Source organism: Acipenser ruthenus, chromosome 28 (assembly GCF_902713425.1).
Source record: "Acipenser ruthenus chromosome 28, fAciRut3.2 maternal haplotype, whole genome shotgun sequence".
Lineage (NCBI taxonomy): Eukaryota > Metazoa > Chordata > Actinopteri > Acipenseriformes > Acipenseridae > Acipenser > Acipenser ruthenus.
Window position 1 is genome coordinate 14489852 of NC_081216.1, and position 16638 is coordinate 14506489.

Below are 16638 nucleotides of genomic sequence, written 5' to 3' on the forward strand. Positions count from 1 at the left end.
GTTCATGCACATGCCGGAGGTTTGGAAACCCAAGACAACACTTGTTAGTTTCCTCCAACAGCCTGAAGCAAACTGCTTAATCACATTAAGCTGTTTTATTTGTTTTGTTTTTAAACACCAAATCGATTCCCACAGACCAGACAGATTGTGTACAGTGGGTTGCTGGATAAGGGAAGCAGTTTTTGAAATAGTTTCAATTGAAGATAGGGAGCATGTGTATTAAGTCTATAACACCCCTATTAAGAACAAAATGTTCTAATGCAATAATATCCAAGTGTCTTTACATCTAGATGGTTATAAAATTGGCCTGATTTTATAGTATTTTTCATATAAGGATTTTATGTGTTAGTATATGTAACATATAGTGCTCTCCATATATGTTTTTTATAATAGGTATGTTTTTTTGTAAACTAAATATGTTTTTTTTAATAGTCTAAATATATTCCCCTTGTTTGGTGAATGTTATATATGAATGACTACATATTTTCATTTTCAAGTAAGAAACATGTGGAAATTAAGCCAAAACGTTTTGAACTGCATGTAAGTTTCTGCCAGTTTCACTTTGTGTCTTTTCATAAAATGGTGTTCCAGCTGGGCATTTAATCAAATATCACTATACATTTAGGTACTGTATATATATACATTATATATATATATATATATATATATATATATATATATATATATATATATAGATAGATAGATAGATAGATATACATACACACACACACACACACATATATATATATATATATATATATATATATATATATATATATATATATATATATATACATATATACATATTCATGTGAAACTTTGTCAAAGACTTTTTGAAAATCAAGATACATTATATCACAAGCGTTGCAACCCTCTACATTAGCTGTAACACCCACAAAAATATCAAGTCTGAACCCATGCTGGCTATCCCCTATAATATTGTTTCTGTATAAAGCTTACCTCTTAATATAGCTTTTATCATTTTGCTTGTTACAGAAGTTAAACAAATAGGTCTATAATTACATGAGTCTGTCGTATCCCCCTTTTTAAATAATGGCACATTTGCAAGCTTCCAGTCTTTAGGGACTCCACCTGTTTTTATAGAATTCATGATAGTAGCCAGTGGTTGACTTATTTTTACCCTTGGTTCCTTAAGCACCCTTGGATAAATCATATCTGGGCCTGGTGATGTGTTATTTTGTAGCTTCACTGATGCTGCCATCTTCAAGACCCGTGTGTGTGCAAAGGGATGGCACTGGGGGCATATTATTTGTATCCTCTTTGGTGAAAACATTAAAAACATATATTTGTTTAATACGTCAGATATTTTGCAGTCCTCTCAAACCTCATTATCATATTCATCCCCTAATACCTTAACCTCCTCTTTCAGTTCTTCAGTTCTTTTATAATATTGGAAGAATGTTTTTGGATTATGTTTAGCATCACTGGCAATATTTCTTTCTAGATCTCTTTTGGCCTTCCTAACATCCATTTTGACTCCTATATTCTTCCCAATTTTTGCTCTTCCATCTTTACTGCAAGTCATATACAGCCGTCTTTGTTTTCCAAGTTTATTTTGTATTGATCTGTTTACCCATTTTGGTGACTGCTTGTTAAACCTGCTCTTTTTCATTTGAGGTATATATTTGTCCTGCATGTCTTGCATTATAGTTTAAATCTGTTCCATTGAACTTCAGCTGTCATATCCTCCAATTCCCCTGTCCAGTCGATTTCTCTCAGTTCCTGTCATATCCCCTCAAAGTTAGCCTTTCTGAAATGTCACTTTAGTTTGTGCAGCCTCTTGCCTGGAATCCGAGGTAATCTTGAATGTAACCATGTTATGATCACTTGACGCCTGTGGTTCTGCTACTTCTGTATTAAATAGTATGTCCCAGTTGTTTGTGAACACTAGGTCTAAAATTGCTCTGCACCTTATCGTTTTTTGACACACTTGGTCAGGAAGCAGTCATTTACTGCATCAGTTCAGTTTCTACGTTACCATACCCCACTGGATTTTCCCAGATTATATTATTAAAGCATTAGTACTACCATTTGACCCACCAATAGCGGGCATTTTTATCAAAGTGGCATAACCAGTTATTTCTCCCAGATTGGGCAGGAGCTCATCCTTACTACATCCTGTTCCTCGTCCCGCCCCCAACACATGCATGTCATATTTTTATTTAGACATAAAAGTCAAATTGGTATAAAGAAACCTGTTTTCTATTTTTTACAAAATAGATTTCCTTTCTAAATAAAAGGTGTCTGAAAATTATATTTAAAACACAAATAGAAAATAATATTTCTATTGTAAAATAGGTATTTTGAAATGAGTAAAATATTTCCATGACTGTATCTGGATTGTGATGCAAATACACACACTCACCCACTATGAGCCAAACAGGAGTAGCTTTCATAAAACACCATGAAGGGAGTTCACAAGACCCTTTACTCTCCACATGATGTTTAATACAGTTCTATAGGAATCGACACCTTTGTACATACAGTGCATATTCTCAAAGCTTTTGAAAGGGGAAACATCCATGTTAATGTTAACAAACAAGTGTAATACATTTCATTCTGCAAATACTATTGCCATCAGCAAAGCAGAAGAGACCATAAGATTTGATGGCGTGTGTGTTGATGCTTTTGTAGCTCTTGTTGGCATCACAGTTATGCTTCCACTGCCACAGACCCTGCTCAGAACGCCAGTCTAAAAGAAAAAATGTCTTCAAAAAATCGCAGGGTATCAAGTTCATGCTTGCCCTGCAACAATTGTTGGTGCTCTGATTGATATGAGTGCCCTATTGTGGGAAGAGAAAAGCAGCATTTTTGCAGGTGGGAGCATGATCTGGAAACATGCAATCCAGTTAACACCCCGAGTAAATGTTGAGAAATCTATTGCCCAGATGATTTGTGACGTGATTGTGTGATTTAAACATTTCAAAAGAATCAGCAAGATGTTTACCAATATAACATTGCGATACAGTCATACAGACAACACAGGACACTGCTAAGGTAAGGTAATGTGTTTCTTGTAAACCTTGCAGGGTGTTCTGAAACACTTTAATGTTACAATTTAGGCTGTAAATATCTTGTCTTGCCACCTTGTCACTGCAAGAGTGTAACGGGGTACACCCCGCCCCTATGTTTATTTATATTATTTTTGTATTATTATTTAAATGTATTGTCTTGTGTTTGTTAAAAACAATGTTTTATTATTGTTGTTTTGCAGCGAGGATGGGGTTAAATTCCCCATCCATCGAAACTCATGCTAATGTGGCCATGTCCAAATTGATTACCAATTTGGAGATGGCCACGTATATAAATGCGTATCAGCCACTCATAGAAGAAAAGAGAGGGAGGAGAAAGAAAGAGAGAGCATGGGAAAGAACTTAACAACAACTGCTACTCATGCTGGATTTAGACCAGCTGGATATTTGTTGGATTATTGTGTTTGTTTATTTTGTCCAGCGCGCCGTTTTGTTTATGTTCGGTTTGTTTCATTTATTTAATGAAGACAGAGTGCAGATGCATCTCACCCCGCAGTACTGAGCCTGTGTGTTTCCTGGTCTGCTGATGTCAACCACCCAGCCATCTGTGATAAAGAGAAATACACTTTACTACAATTATACTATAATGGTAACAAGTGTATTCTAGTTAATCAACAATTTTGTCATTATCTTTAGTACATTAGACTTATAAGACATTCAAATAATTTAGAACAAAAATATTTTCCAAACTTATTTTTTGACATGATTATCCTAATATTTATCCCCTTAGTGTGATCAAGTCCATATAAATACTGTGTTAATACAGTATATTATTATTATTATTATTATTATTATTATTATTATTATTATTATTATTATTATTATTAGTCATTATGATCATCGAGTGTAGTAACATCTCAATCAGTGTGCACTGTAGAGCAAATATATTTCTGAACGCAGCCAGCACAGATATTTCTGAACGCATTCTGCACAGATATTTCTGAACGCAGCCGGCACAGATATTTCTGAACGCATTCTGCACAGATATTTCTGAACGCAGCCGGCACAGATATTTCTGAACGCATTCTGCACAGATATTTCTGAACGCAGCCGGCACAGATATTTCCGAACGCAGGCGGCACAGATATTTCTGAACGCATCCTGCACAGATATTTCTGAACGCAGCCGGCACAGATATTTCTGAACGCAGCCGGCACAGATATTTCTGAACGCAGCCGGCACAGATATTTCTGGGGGGTATATTATATATTGTGGTAGATAGACCTGAACAGGTCTAGAGTCTGAATTAGTGGTGCTATGGAACCAGCTGCATGATAAGTGCAGATTTGGTCAGAATATGTTCTGCATAACACAGTATGATTGAACAGGACACAACGAGATCTTCAGTTCAAACAGATAGGCTGCAGTAATTGAGCCTCAGTAGTATACAGAATAAGATCAGACAGGCTTTTTTTGTTATAATTAAAAATGAATTAAAATGCCCAATCCACTTTTACAAGTAACCTGATATTTTGGATTACAGTTATCTCATTTTGAAAGTCTGAAAAATCTCGAGACTCCTTTAAGGTCTACTTCATGCTTAGTATTAATGTCTAATTTTAGAATTAATTTGTTTTTATTACTGCTCAATAGTATAAAGGCTGGCTTCAGTGTATGTAAGTATGAAAACCTTTTAATGCTCCAAAACATGCACGAATCCCTCTACACAAAAGAAGTTCTTAAAATTTGAGTGAACAGAGCAACAAAGAATGTATAAACAGAAAATAAAACATTTCTTCCCTTCCTCCTTCAAGAAGAGCGATACAGTAACAATACCAAAGAATACATTGCATTTGCCTTATGCTGAGGTAAAAAAATAAAAATAAAAAATACAAAATACAAATATATGAATATACTGTATTAAGCATTGTCCACAAGAGATTGTCCGTAAGAATCTTCTCAAGCAAATCTTAAAATTGTGAACAGTATTTTATTAAATACAGTATGTCGATTTCGGATGAGACATAAAATCTAGGTCCTGTTGTGACTGCAGCAGCAGTTGTTGATGATGCATTGTTCACCCCCTAGTCTGTAAATTGCTTTGGATAAAAGCGTCTGCTAAGCTAAATGACTCAATAATAAATGTATAGAATGTAAAGCACCGGGGTGGGCGAGGACGGTTTCCTATGCCTGCAGTGAAAATGAGCTTCGTGACCCGGGTCTCTTCTCAGGCTTGAGAATTAAGAGGACTCCAATGACCACGTGATGTCATTGTGCTACAAATAGCGAGAGTAAGAGTTTGAAAATCCCTCACATACAGACTGATTTTCAGAAGGCGCATTTTTTTGAGAAAAAATAAAGGTGGCAATGAATTTGCACTGTAAGCTTTTTTTTCCACCCAATTATATACGCAATTGATTTTCCGGTTCCATAACAATTAAGCCAGTTAGTCACATTTCAACTGTCTGGATTTGCATTTAACTGAAAAACAACGAAAAAGCGCACCTGTCGTCGCAACAATGGAAAAAAAGACAGGAGAAAGAAATTATTAGCCACGCAAGTTATTTTCTGCAAAAGGTCCATAGTCACTGGAACATTCAAAATACAGATCGATACAACTGGAAAAAACGCAACCTCTTCCATAAAAAGGTCCAAGAAGTAAGTCCAAAATATATTCTGGGACCTAAGCCCAGAAAGTTGTGCTAGTTCATCCCCTAGCAGAGCCGTAACTAGGATGGGCGAGCGGGACAGCCGTCCAGGGCGCAAAGCCATGGGGTGCGGAAAAATGGCTTAAAAGCATTGCCACTGAGTAATAGTTTTGTAAAGCAATAATTCTCTATGTTGCCACTTGTCAGCTGTCAGCGTCCCTTAGTCTGAAGATCACATGGGTCTCTGCACTAGAAAGGGGAATGCGTTACTTCCTTAGCAACGGTCTTAACGACCATGAACCTGGTTCTACACAAACCAACACCATAGCGTCGCCAGTTCGTTATTATTCTGGCATGTCTGTGTGGTTCGCTTCCCCTGCAGTGTGCACTGCTTATTTATCTATTCGCTCCTGCAGCCTTCAGGACCAGCACTACTATAAACGTAATGAATGTAAGGCACGTTTCATAGCACCTACGTAATGAAGGTAAACCAAAACATTACGATAGGATAGACAACAAGTAAGACATTAATTTCTAAGAAAATGCAAATAGAATGCAAATAGATAAACGGCCCTTAAAATCCATCACCCTGAACTACAAGATGTTAAATGTGGTACCAGTATTTATTTATGGAAATACAATTCAGAACAAATGACCCCCCCACCCCCACCCATTTGCTATTTTTAAGCACCATTATAAAAAGTTTATTTGATAATTACGTAGCTCTGCATTAAAATATGTATGTATAAAGAAACACAAAATCTAGTTATTATTTTTAATGACCTTATTTTATTTTATTTTTGTTTAGACTAGCATACAAACCTGCATGGCTCTTGCTAAATTCTAAATTGTTTTGGCTCTTTAGGGAAACGGCAGAATTTTCTTTTTGCTAACTATTCTGAGTATGCTTCAAGCCATTAAGTCATTGCATCTGCGTTTGTGTTAGGATTATTTTCAATCCATGCTTTTTTTACAGTACCAATGAGAAAACGTCACATGAACTTAATTAAAAGTTATATATACGAGGATATTATAGAGGTATTAAAGGATTTTAAGGGTTAATATGGCTGCTAAAATAATAATGCAGTAGTTTTTATTGTTTACAGGGACACTGCTAAAATGCCACAAATGTGTGCATTACTGATCAAGTTTTAATTTGATCAGAAAAAAGAAAACAATTTTAATCGTCCTTATTATAAGCACATAGCTTGAGCTCTGCCTAGCTTTTACTGAGGAGTCAAAAAAAATGACCAAATGTAAAATAGATTTATTATCACTGGTTGGTACTGAAAATGCGTGGAATCGTAGAGGCAGGAATAACCTCGCAGTTAACACGTGTTAACAGGTTCCTTTCCGTTTTAAGTAATGTCTTGATTGCCTGCCTTATTTAATTTATTTCAATATAACAATGTATTCTCTGATGCAATATTCATATTCATTCTTTCCATGCAATATCTGAATGTTTCTGTTTGTTTGTGAAAAATCATAATAAAAATGTTAAACATTAATATGCGTTTGTTACATATGTTTTAGAATGGTCATATGTTAATTATGTATTTAATATATTCCAAAATTAGCCAGTTTCCATCTATAAGCCACTGTTCGAATGTTCAAGGCACTGTTCTCCACGATAAATGAGTCGTGGCATGGGCCAGGGTACTTGGCAACTACGTCCGTGATAATTGAGCATCACATAAAACTTGCACAGTTAAAGAATGATGATGTTTTCTGTTTCGGGGGATATGTGCAATCGATTACACCTAGCACTTTTGGGAAGCCAGACAACTGATACAATGTGTGTTTAGTTCTATTTGTTCCACATCCCCAATTGGAAATATTATATACTCCCTTGCCCTACAGAAAAGTGCATCTGTGACATCAGGCTGACAGTCTTTCCTTCAAGTCTGAACCCAACAGAGAGAATAAACGAGAGAAAGAAACATAAACAGCTGAATAAATTATCGAAGGGGGGAGGGGGCTGACTTGAAATAAATGATCATGGGGGCTGACTTGAAATCCACCACTGGAAAAGCAACATTGCTGAGAGAGAGAGAGAGAGAGAGAGAGAGAGAGAGAGAGAGAGAGAGAGAGAGAGAGAGAGAATTCATTCGGCGTGACTGTTGTATAGGGAGCTGCGCGGATTACAGAAAGCCCGTGTTGTTTCTTGTTTTCTAGACACATTGCAGAGTTGCAACTTCAAGAGGCAGCAAGTACTGCTGAAGACGCAAGTCTTTGAAGAAACATCATCAGAAAGTTCAATTTTCCCACAGAGAAGTCGTAAACAGGGAGATAAAGGTGAGTTTTCGCATCTTCTGATGTTTGTTTGACAGCTTTAACAAACATATGACAAAAAGAAAGAAATGTGATTACGACTGAATAGTTTTTCTGTGCTTTATTTATTTATTTATTTTGCTTGTTGTAAACAATAGACTCGATAATGCCAAAAACTGCGTTTTTTTTTTTTTTTTTTAAATTTATAAATAGTTAGCAACCTGACTGGGTGAAGGTGTGTCAACATAATTTTCTACAGTGGTATTTTTTCTATAACAAGAATTCTGGTTCTTAAAACATTTTGCTGGAGATTTCATTTAATTAAAGAATAACACTTTCCAGTGCATAATAATGAAATACACATTCACGTAATAAGATTAAAAAAAAAACAAAAAAAAAAAAACACAACGCCCAACTGCAGTGTCCCGGATTATTATGTATGTATAACTGTCGAGAAACAGGCGCTATAGTGAAGGATTTGCTGATGTTTGATGCCTGCCTTGATTTAGTGCATCTGCAAACCCGCTGTTATCCGTCTTATATCATCCCCCAACACTGCCACATCGCATCAGGGGGATCTGTGCTGACGAGCGGGCAGGCGGACAGACAGACTCGCATACAGACTCACAGACTCCAGTTGATACTCCGCAGACAAAGCTATAGAGAGGCAGGTCAGTTTCACAGTAGGTGGAATGGTAGGTATATAGAATACCGCTGGAGAATCATGTGCATTGCCGAAAGTCAGTTACAATAGATTGGAATCGCTCAAATAGCCCACTACTCCACCACAAACGAACGAAGCAAGGGGGATAGATTGACAAACACATAGATAGGAAGATCGATTATAAAACAGCTATGTATGAAAGAAAGAAAGAAATAAAGAAAGAACGAATATGTCAAATTCTTTAGTGGTCTTTTTATTATTATTATTATTATTATTATTATTATTATTATTATTATTATTATTATTATTATTATTATACAGTGTAAATAGCATTCAACATCTTTAAGCTTTCAGTTGCCAGTTCATATTAGAGCAGGAGGGGATCAAAGTAGGGCACTAGATGCACAATGTTTTAAGGGAGGAAAGAAAAGGGTATGACTAGTTCAAATTAGAAAAAAATATTTGAGAAAATTACCATTAGTGTTAATTGTTCCATAGACAAACTGGGGTATTTTATCTTATTGGAAATAGCCTTTGCTTGAATAAAAACAGCAGTGTTAAAAAAAAAAAAAAAAAAAAAAAAAACAGGTTAAATTCAATATACCCTAGCAGACCAGCATTTAAACAAGTGCAGAGGTCGATACTAATGAAATATTGTTCTGTACTATTAAGTTTTTATTCAGTGAGATAAATGTATGGCGTGTGGGTTTGTATTGTATTAAGATTGATAGAAGGGTACCTGTGGATTGAGTAAATGGTATGGGAGATTTGCAGCAATCTAAGGACGCACGGAACTCGGACATCCATTTGGACTCAACACTTCCATAAATACACATTGAATTACCAGGATTATTTCAATCAAACTAGTGTCATGTCGTGCTTGAGAATAGTGCTGTATCCAATTGGAAGCATAGTGCCGATACCGCTGTACAAAAGAGCTGGTATTGGTCACCTACCAGCCCTGACCCCAACCCCTGTGCACACTACACTCTCCCCTGCCAGCCTCACGTCCACCCTCAGACTTGCTCACCAGGTACAGGCTTCCAAGTGCAGTCTAGGCAGCGCTGGCGTAACCATATAGTCAGAACAGGTGGCCACCTAGGGCGGCAAATTGAAAGGGGCGGCAAAAACGGTACATAATTACATTTTATACTTAACATTTCTTTAGTCGTAAAATGTTCAACATCTTAGATCACTGTTTCTTGTTCTGCAAAACTTATTGTTGATGTTACGGAACCATATCATGAGCAGAGGTGTAGTTCTAAACCTGGAAGTACAGGAATGCTGGGGGAGTGGGGTGATCATGCCGCTGCGAAATCTGGTCTCCCCTTGGAACAGGCTCGTGGTTGTATTCAAATGGGACGTTGCTAATACAGGATAATCAAAACGTTTTACCGATTTTATATCTCTGAAATTCTCAGATGACTGTCCTGGAAATCGCTAGATTTGTAGCTAGTTGCTTTTGACAACAAATCTCGCCAAGTCAGCCCTTAAAGTCATTAGATTTGGTGAGAAATTTGCTAACAATTGGCAACGCTGCTTGAAGGCGCAGAAAAATATATTTGATTTCCGAATGGCTTATTATTGCCTTGACACAACAAGGAAAAGAGATCGCTTCATCGGTGCCCAGGCACTTTAATTGGTGCGGTTGTGTGCCATTTAAGCATTTTCAGAACACATCGGAAAAGATTATTTAATTCTTTAAACTTAATTCTTAAGTCAAGGATCTGCCTATAGAAAAAAGTACCGGAGGACTTGCTGTGCACGATTATATGATCACTAACCTACACGTTAGATACCAGTTTTATAGTAGTTAAGGAACACAATACGATACTGTACAAAGAAGGTACAATGAAAAAACAATGTGTTTGAAGTAAACTGTGTATCCTGTATCAGTTGTTATTTATAACTCTAAGCCCATGCATGGTGGTAGAATCCATTGATCATAAATATTGTCATTGTAGAGCTGACAGTAGATGTCATTACCATTTGTAACCAGAGTGATGATTGTATATAGTCTTGTGACGATGTAAAAAAAAAATCAGTTCGCGAATTAGTCCAGCCGTGCGCATTAGAGAGTCAGTGCTTGGAAATTCTGGCCTGTGATTGGGTAAAACCTGATCATAGGAGTAAAAATAGATTTAACTATTGCCCTCACATCCTTACACTACCGGGCAATAGTCTGAGTCTGTCATGTGATTGGTTCACATCACTGTCAGTCCCGCCCCTTTTCAAAGGAATTCCCTCCACCTCCACTCCTAAACAACAAGATAAAAAGGCTATGGAAAGTAACACAGCAGTGTTCATCCTCTGGGTATCTACTGCAGCTCATAATAACAGTTTGTCAGTCGAATAACTTTATTTGATCATTAGACCGACTGAATCGTTTATATTTATTTTTATTTATTTATTGTAATGAAATGCTGAGGCAAATGTCTAATTGTCTGAGATCTGATGTCAACTAATGTTAGACATAAAATAATATTGTTTGATTGTGTAAAAAATATTTTCTACAGAACGAAAACTAAACTTTTTATAAGAAAACATTTTCTTCTGAGTCAAATTGTCGTTCATATTTCTAAATAAGAAAAATACAAACTGGCTATTGCTATGATAAATTAGTTTTGGCACTGCGTTCTTCCTGAGTTTCAGGTAACTATATTTAACTGGGTGGCCCTTCACACTTACTCTAACCTCTATATCTAACCCATGATGAAAATAAACTCTGCATTGATATTTTGTTTAGTTCTGTTGCTATAGCGTTGTCAAAAGGTATTTAAGTTATTTAAATAAACATTGCAACGGGTGACTTGGTGGCGGTGCGCCTTTGCGCAAATGTAATTCACTCTCTATTATACTGTATCTGTTAAAAATCGTTCTTCGCCCAGGTGGCTGTGGGCAATTAACGAAATTACATAAAATTCGAAGCAAATTCGGCATCTGCCCACTGCAGCTGGGCACTTCGCCAACTGCCTAGGCATTACGGCAACTGCCCGATTTCGGCAACAGTCCGTAACATATATATATATATATATATATATATATATATATATATATATATATATATATCTTCAATGTATATATATCAAAACGGATATATTTTCCTGTTTGGCATCCCCACTATGTAACACAATTTTTGTTCCTGGGTAGTAAGTGTTATTTCCTAATTGCTTATGCCTCATTTGTGACCAGGACAGTGATATTTTGAAATTTACCTATTTCCAATGAGAAAACAGGCGAATTTGTGTCTTTTCGTTCACATAAAGTCAGAAAAAAACAACATATGAATCCAAATTAACATGTATTTATACTAAAGTAATACAAAATGACTACAAAAGATTTAGAAGTGAGTAGTTTTTCGAGATTTACGATTATACTGTCATGTTCTCATTATACTGTCCTTGGTAGCTGCGTTCAAAGTCCAGTATATCCTGGTGGAAGTGCTCGCCTTTTTCCTCCGAGTACGCTCCCATGTTCTCCTTGAATTTATCAAGATGAGCATCAGGGATATGGACTTTGAGAGACATCCTACAGCCCATTGTGCCATAGTTCTTCACCAGAGTCTCAACCAGCTCCACATAGTTTTCGGCCTTGTGATTGCCCAGGAAGCCCCGAACCACTGCAACAAAGCTGTTCCAAGCCGCTTTCTCCTTACTAGTGAGCTTCTTGGGGAATTCATTGCACTCCAGGATCTTCTTTATCTGTGGTCCGACGAAGACACCGGCTTTGACCTTTGCCTCAGACAGCTTAGGGAAGAAGTCTTGAAGGTACTTGAAGGCTGCCGACTCCTTATCTAGAGCTCTGACAGATTGTTTCATAAGGCCCAATTTGATGTGCAGTGGTGGCATCAGCACCTTCCGGGGGTCCACCAGTGGCTCCCACTTGACGTTGTTCCTCCCCACAGAGAACTCGGTCCGCTGTGGCCAGTGCCGCCTGTGGTAGTGCGCCTTGGTGTCCCTGCTGTCCCAAAGGCAAAGATAGCAGGGAAACTTGGTAAAACCGCCTTGGAGACCCATCAGGAATGCCACCATTTTGAAGTCTCCTATGACCTCCCAGCCGTACTCATCATACTTCAAGGCGTCCAGCAAGGTCTTGATGCTGTTGTAATCCTCTTTGAGGTGCACTGAGTGAGCCAGGGGAAGAGACGGGTACTTGTTACCATTATGGAGCAGCACGGCTTTGAGGCTCCTGGATGAGCTGTCAATGAAGAGGCGCCACTCATTCTGGTTACAGGCGATTCCGATTGCCTCGAACAGACTGGTTACATTGTGGCAGAAGCAGAGCCCATCTTGACGGGTGAAGAAGCTGGAAAAAGGTTGGTGACGCTTCCTCTGATCTGCGACTTGCACACTTTCATCCAACAAGTTCCACTGCTTGAGCCTAGACGTCAAACGCTCTGCATTGGACTTGGTGAGACCAAGATCTCTAATCAAGTCATTGAGGTCTTTTTGGTTGGGGTAGTATGGGTTTCTCTCCTCAGCTCCACCTCTGAAAATGTCATCTGGATCTACAACGTCTTCCTCGCTCTCTGACTTGCTGCTCTCTTCTAAAGACGGCTGCTCTCTCTCCGGAGGAGTGGGTACGGGGAGCTCATGGCAGTGTGGCACCGGGGCGATGGATGAAGGAAGGTCCAGATACGTGATAGCAGGTGCATTCTTGCCAGTCCGACGTTTGGAAGGGTACACCATGCAGAAGTAGCAGTTGCTTGAGTGGTCAGTGGGTTCCCGCCAAATTCTTGGGATAGCGAACTTCATGGCTCTCTTTTCCCCTCTGTACCATCCTACAAATATACATTTATTTCACCCATGACTAATGTGTAAGAGATTCTCGCAACATTTTTCATATATGATATATTTTTTCAATAACATTGAAAATTGTAAAACATTTTAAAATTAAAAACTTTTACAATTTAAAAAATTTTAACAAATTTTATAACATAAAATTCCGAGCAACAATTGTCCATCTTACCTTCCAGAGTTTTTTTGCAGTGCTCGCAGGTGAAATGAGGTGCCCAGGGTTTGTCTTGATCCCCGACAGGCATGCCGAAATATGCCTTGTAGGCCTCACACATCATAGCAGATGCTTCCACGGAGTAGTCTTGATGCCATCTCAGAAAAATGCAGATATGTATCCACTTAGGCAGCTGGAACTAAACTGACCTGGTGGGCTTAAGGCCCCTGTATTTATACTACTATTTATATTACTGGAAAGTTCTAGAAAGTTCTAGAAGTTACTCCAAGTTTACTCAGCACTGAATCTATCTGGAATGTTCTGGAAAATAGGTAAATTTCAAAATATCACTGTCCTGGTCACAAAAGCAAAGTTTGTGGGGAATAATAGCCATTTTCTATACTTTTGAGGCATAAGCAATTAGGAAATAACACTTACTACCCAGGAACAAAAAAAAATAATAAAATTGTTACACAGTGTTTTTTTAATGCTAGAAGAAAAAAGGAAATCTGAGAAAAGATAATAATATATAATATATAACTTAAGATCAATGCGATCAACATCAATAGGGAATGGCGGGGTGAGGAGTGTAATAAACATAGTTCTTTCCTGCCCCTGAGACGCAGGTCATCTTCTCTGATGGTATTTCAACATATATGGCAATAAATCATACATACCAGGCTTACCCCTTTCCTTCAAAATGGACTCCCATATACTGTCGTTCATCTCTGTATAATTGTGAGGGTTTTTTTCAATGGCAAGTGCTATTTTTTGCTCCGCCATTTTGGATACTGCTTCTGCCTGGTGGACACCATGCATTGAAGCTGTTCTCTGATCTGCATTAACCCGAGTCAGTAGTATTTGCTGAAATGAAGTTATGGTGTCAAAAGTGGACAAATACTGCAGAAAGAACCAAAGTCTGTGATATTGGCACTTGCCCAGTGTGATGCACTGTTTATCCAAATGTGCACAAGCTAATGCAAGTATTAGTTACCCTACCAGTTTCAACAGCATGTGCTCAAAGATATTTTTCCTCACAAGCAATTAAAGACCTACCTTCCTTCACAATGCGACTAATGAAAACCGACCAGTTGGGCTTGCACTTCTCAACCTTCTGTTCTAGTGAATAGTAATGAAGTGATTGGCAGACTATTTATTTTTCTTTTCTTTTGAAGTATGAAAGTAATAATTCATCTTGAACGTTTTATTCATGCCAAAAGTACTTGCCTTTAAATGTCTGTTGTGCCAACTCAAAACATACAAAATAAAAAATAAAAATATACAACTTGATTAAAAAGGATACAAGACTTCAATAAACCTTTCATTTTCACTCCAGCAGACAAATGAAAAAAGTCCTGCCTATGCCACTGTTTTGAACCATACATATGCTTCTAATAATGGGTTTAAAAACCAGTGCATTTAAAAGGGATTCAATGATTACATTATCCACATTATCCATTATTTAGAACACCTGTATGTTCTATGTACAGCCAGGAACCCTTTTATTTAGAAAGAAGGGCTAGTGTAATCAAAGCTATATAGAGACTCAAAATATTAGTACCAGCTGTGTTCAAAGCATCAGTGCTTAAAGGGTAAAGAGTAAGCTGAGGCTCAGAAAAATCTAGAGTTACACATCCCCACGTGTTGCTAGAACTGTTTAAATAACATTTTTAGTTTCATCCTGACAACTTTTTAAGTTATAACTTAACTTATAACTTTTTTTTAAACATATAAGTCATACAAAAACCCACTGGAATACTGTAGGAATCATAATGGGAATGTTTAACAGTTTAGGGTACAGTAATATTATGTGAACCTTTAGTTTTAGCATGTTGGGTTTGCTGGGCCTCTGGGACACAGCTTGTCAGTTTGGAATACTTAGCACAGGGATAGATATTCCACCACATGCTGCTGCTAGTTGGCTAGATGTGCAGGGATAGAGATTCCTCCACAGGCTGCTGCTAGTTGGATAGATGTGCAGAGATAGATATTCCACCACATGCTGCTGCTAGTTGGCTAGATGTGCAAAGATAGATTCCTCCACAGGCTGCTGCTAGTTGGATAGATGTGCAGAGATAGATATTCCACCACATGCTGCTGCTAGTTGGCTAGATGTGCAGAGATAGAGATTCCTCAACATGCTGCTGCTAGTTGGATAGATGTGCAGAGATAGAGATTCCTCAACATGCTGCTGCTAGTTGGATAGATGTGCAGAGATAGAGATTCCTCCACAGGTTGCTGCTTGTTGGATAGGTGTGCAGAGATTGTGTATTGCATAAAGCATTGCAGCCAGTACATTGGCATATTGTATCAGTTAACCTGACATTTAAATTGACTGAGATGCTTTGAGTTATAAAGGACAATATGAAATGAGTCATTAGGTTCTTTAAAAAAACACATGACAGTGCATACTATAAATAAATAGCACGTTTTTGTACATGTCAGTAGGATAACCTTTACCAATCTTATTGACAGGTGTGTTTCAGCAGTTCAAGACTTGAACTCTGTCTTTATTTCAACAATCTATTCAGCTTGTTCCTGTAGTTCTTAATTGAAACAAAAAGTTCAGTGCTGTTTCTATGGGCCTTGGAACTGGAACACTGAGTCTCACAAAGCACTTCTAGGCTGAACGGACTTTTCAGTTGAAGAGAATTCCAGATGGTGCCATCAGCCTTATTGAGAATAAAGCACAGTATTAACTCAGTGTGGTAAACTTGATGTCATGAATGTGGTCGTGGCACACAGCATGCAAAAAGTGTGTTATGATAGGCAGAAGGATCATGCCAGAGGATGAGTGCATTATTTGAACGAGTTTCATTATTACTGAGGAACACGCCACAGCCATGCCATTATAACCATTATTACTGAGGAACACGCCACAGCCATGCCATTATCACCATTATTACTGAGGAACACACCACAGCCATGCCATTATCACCATTATTACTGAGGAACACGCCACAGCCATGCCATTATCACCATTATTACTGAGGAACACGCCACAGCCATGCCATTATCACCATTATTACTGAGGAACACACCACAGCCATGCCATTATCACCATTATTACAGAGGAACACGCCACAGCCATGCCATTATCACCATTATTACA

General features: G+C 37.8%; 1 protein-coding gene across 2 annotated transcripts in view; it reads left to right on the forward strand.

The window, feature by feature from the left end:
* Positions 1-7721: 7721 nt before the first annotated feature.
* The window catches only part of LOC117435065 (excitatory amino acid transporter 2-like), a 74509-nt gene continuing 65592 nt past the window's right edge, over positions 7722-16638 (forward strand). The window contains exon 1 of one of the 2 annotated variants that reach the window (XM_034057965.3): positions 7722-7936. The gene's annotated coding sequence lies outside the window, so the exon portion shown is untranslated. The remainder of the gene's footprint in view (positions 7937-16638) is intronic. The other variant, XM_059003037.1, reaches the window with a different exon arrangement.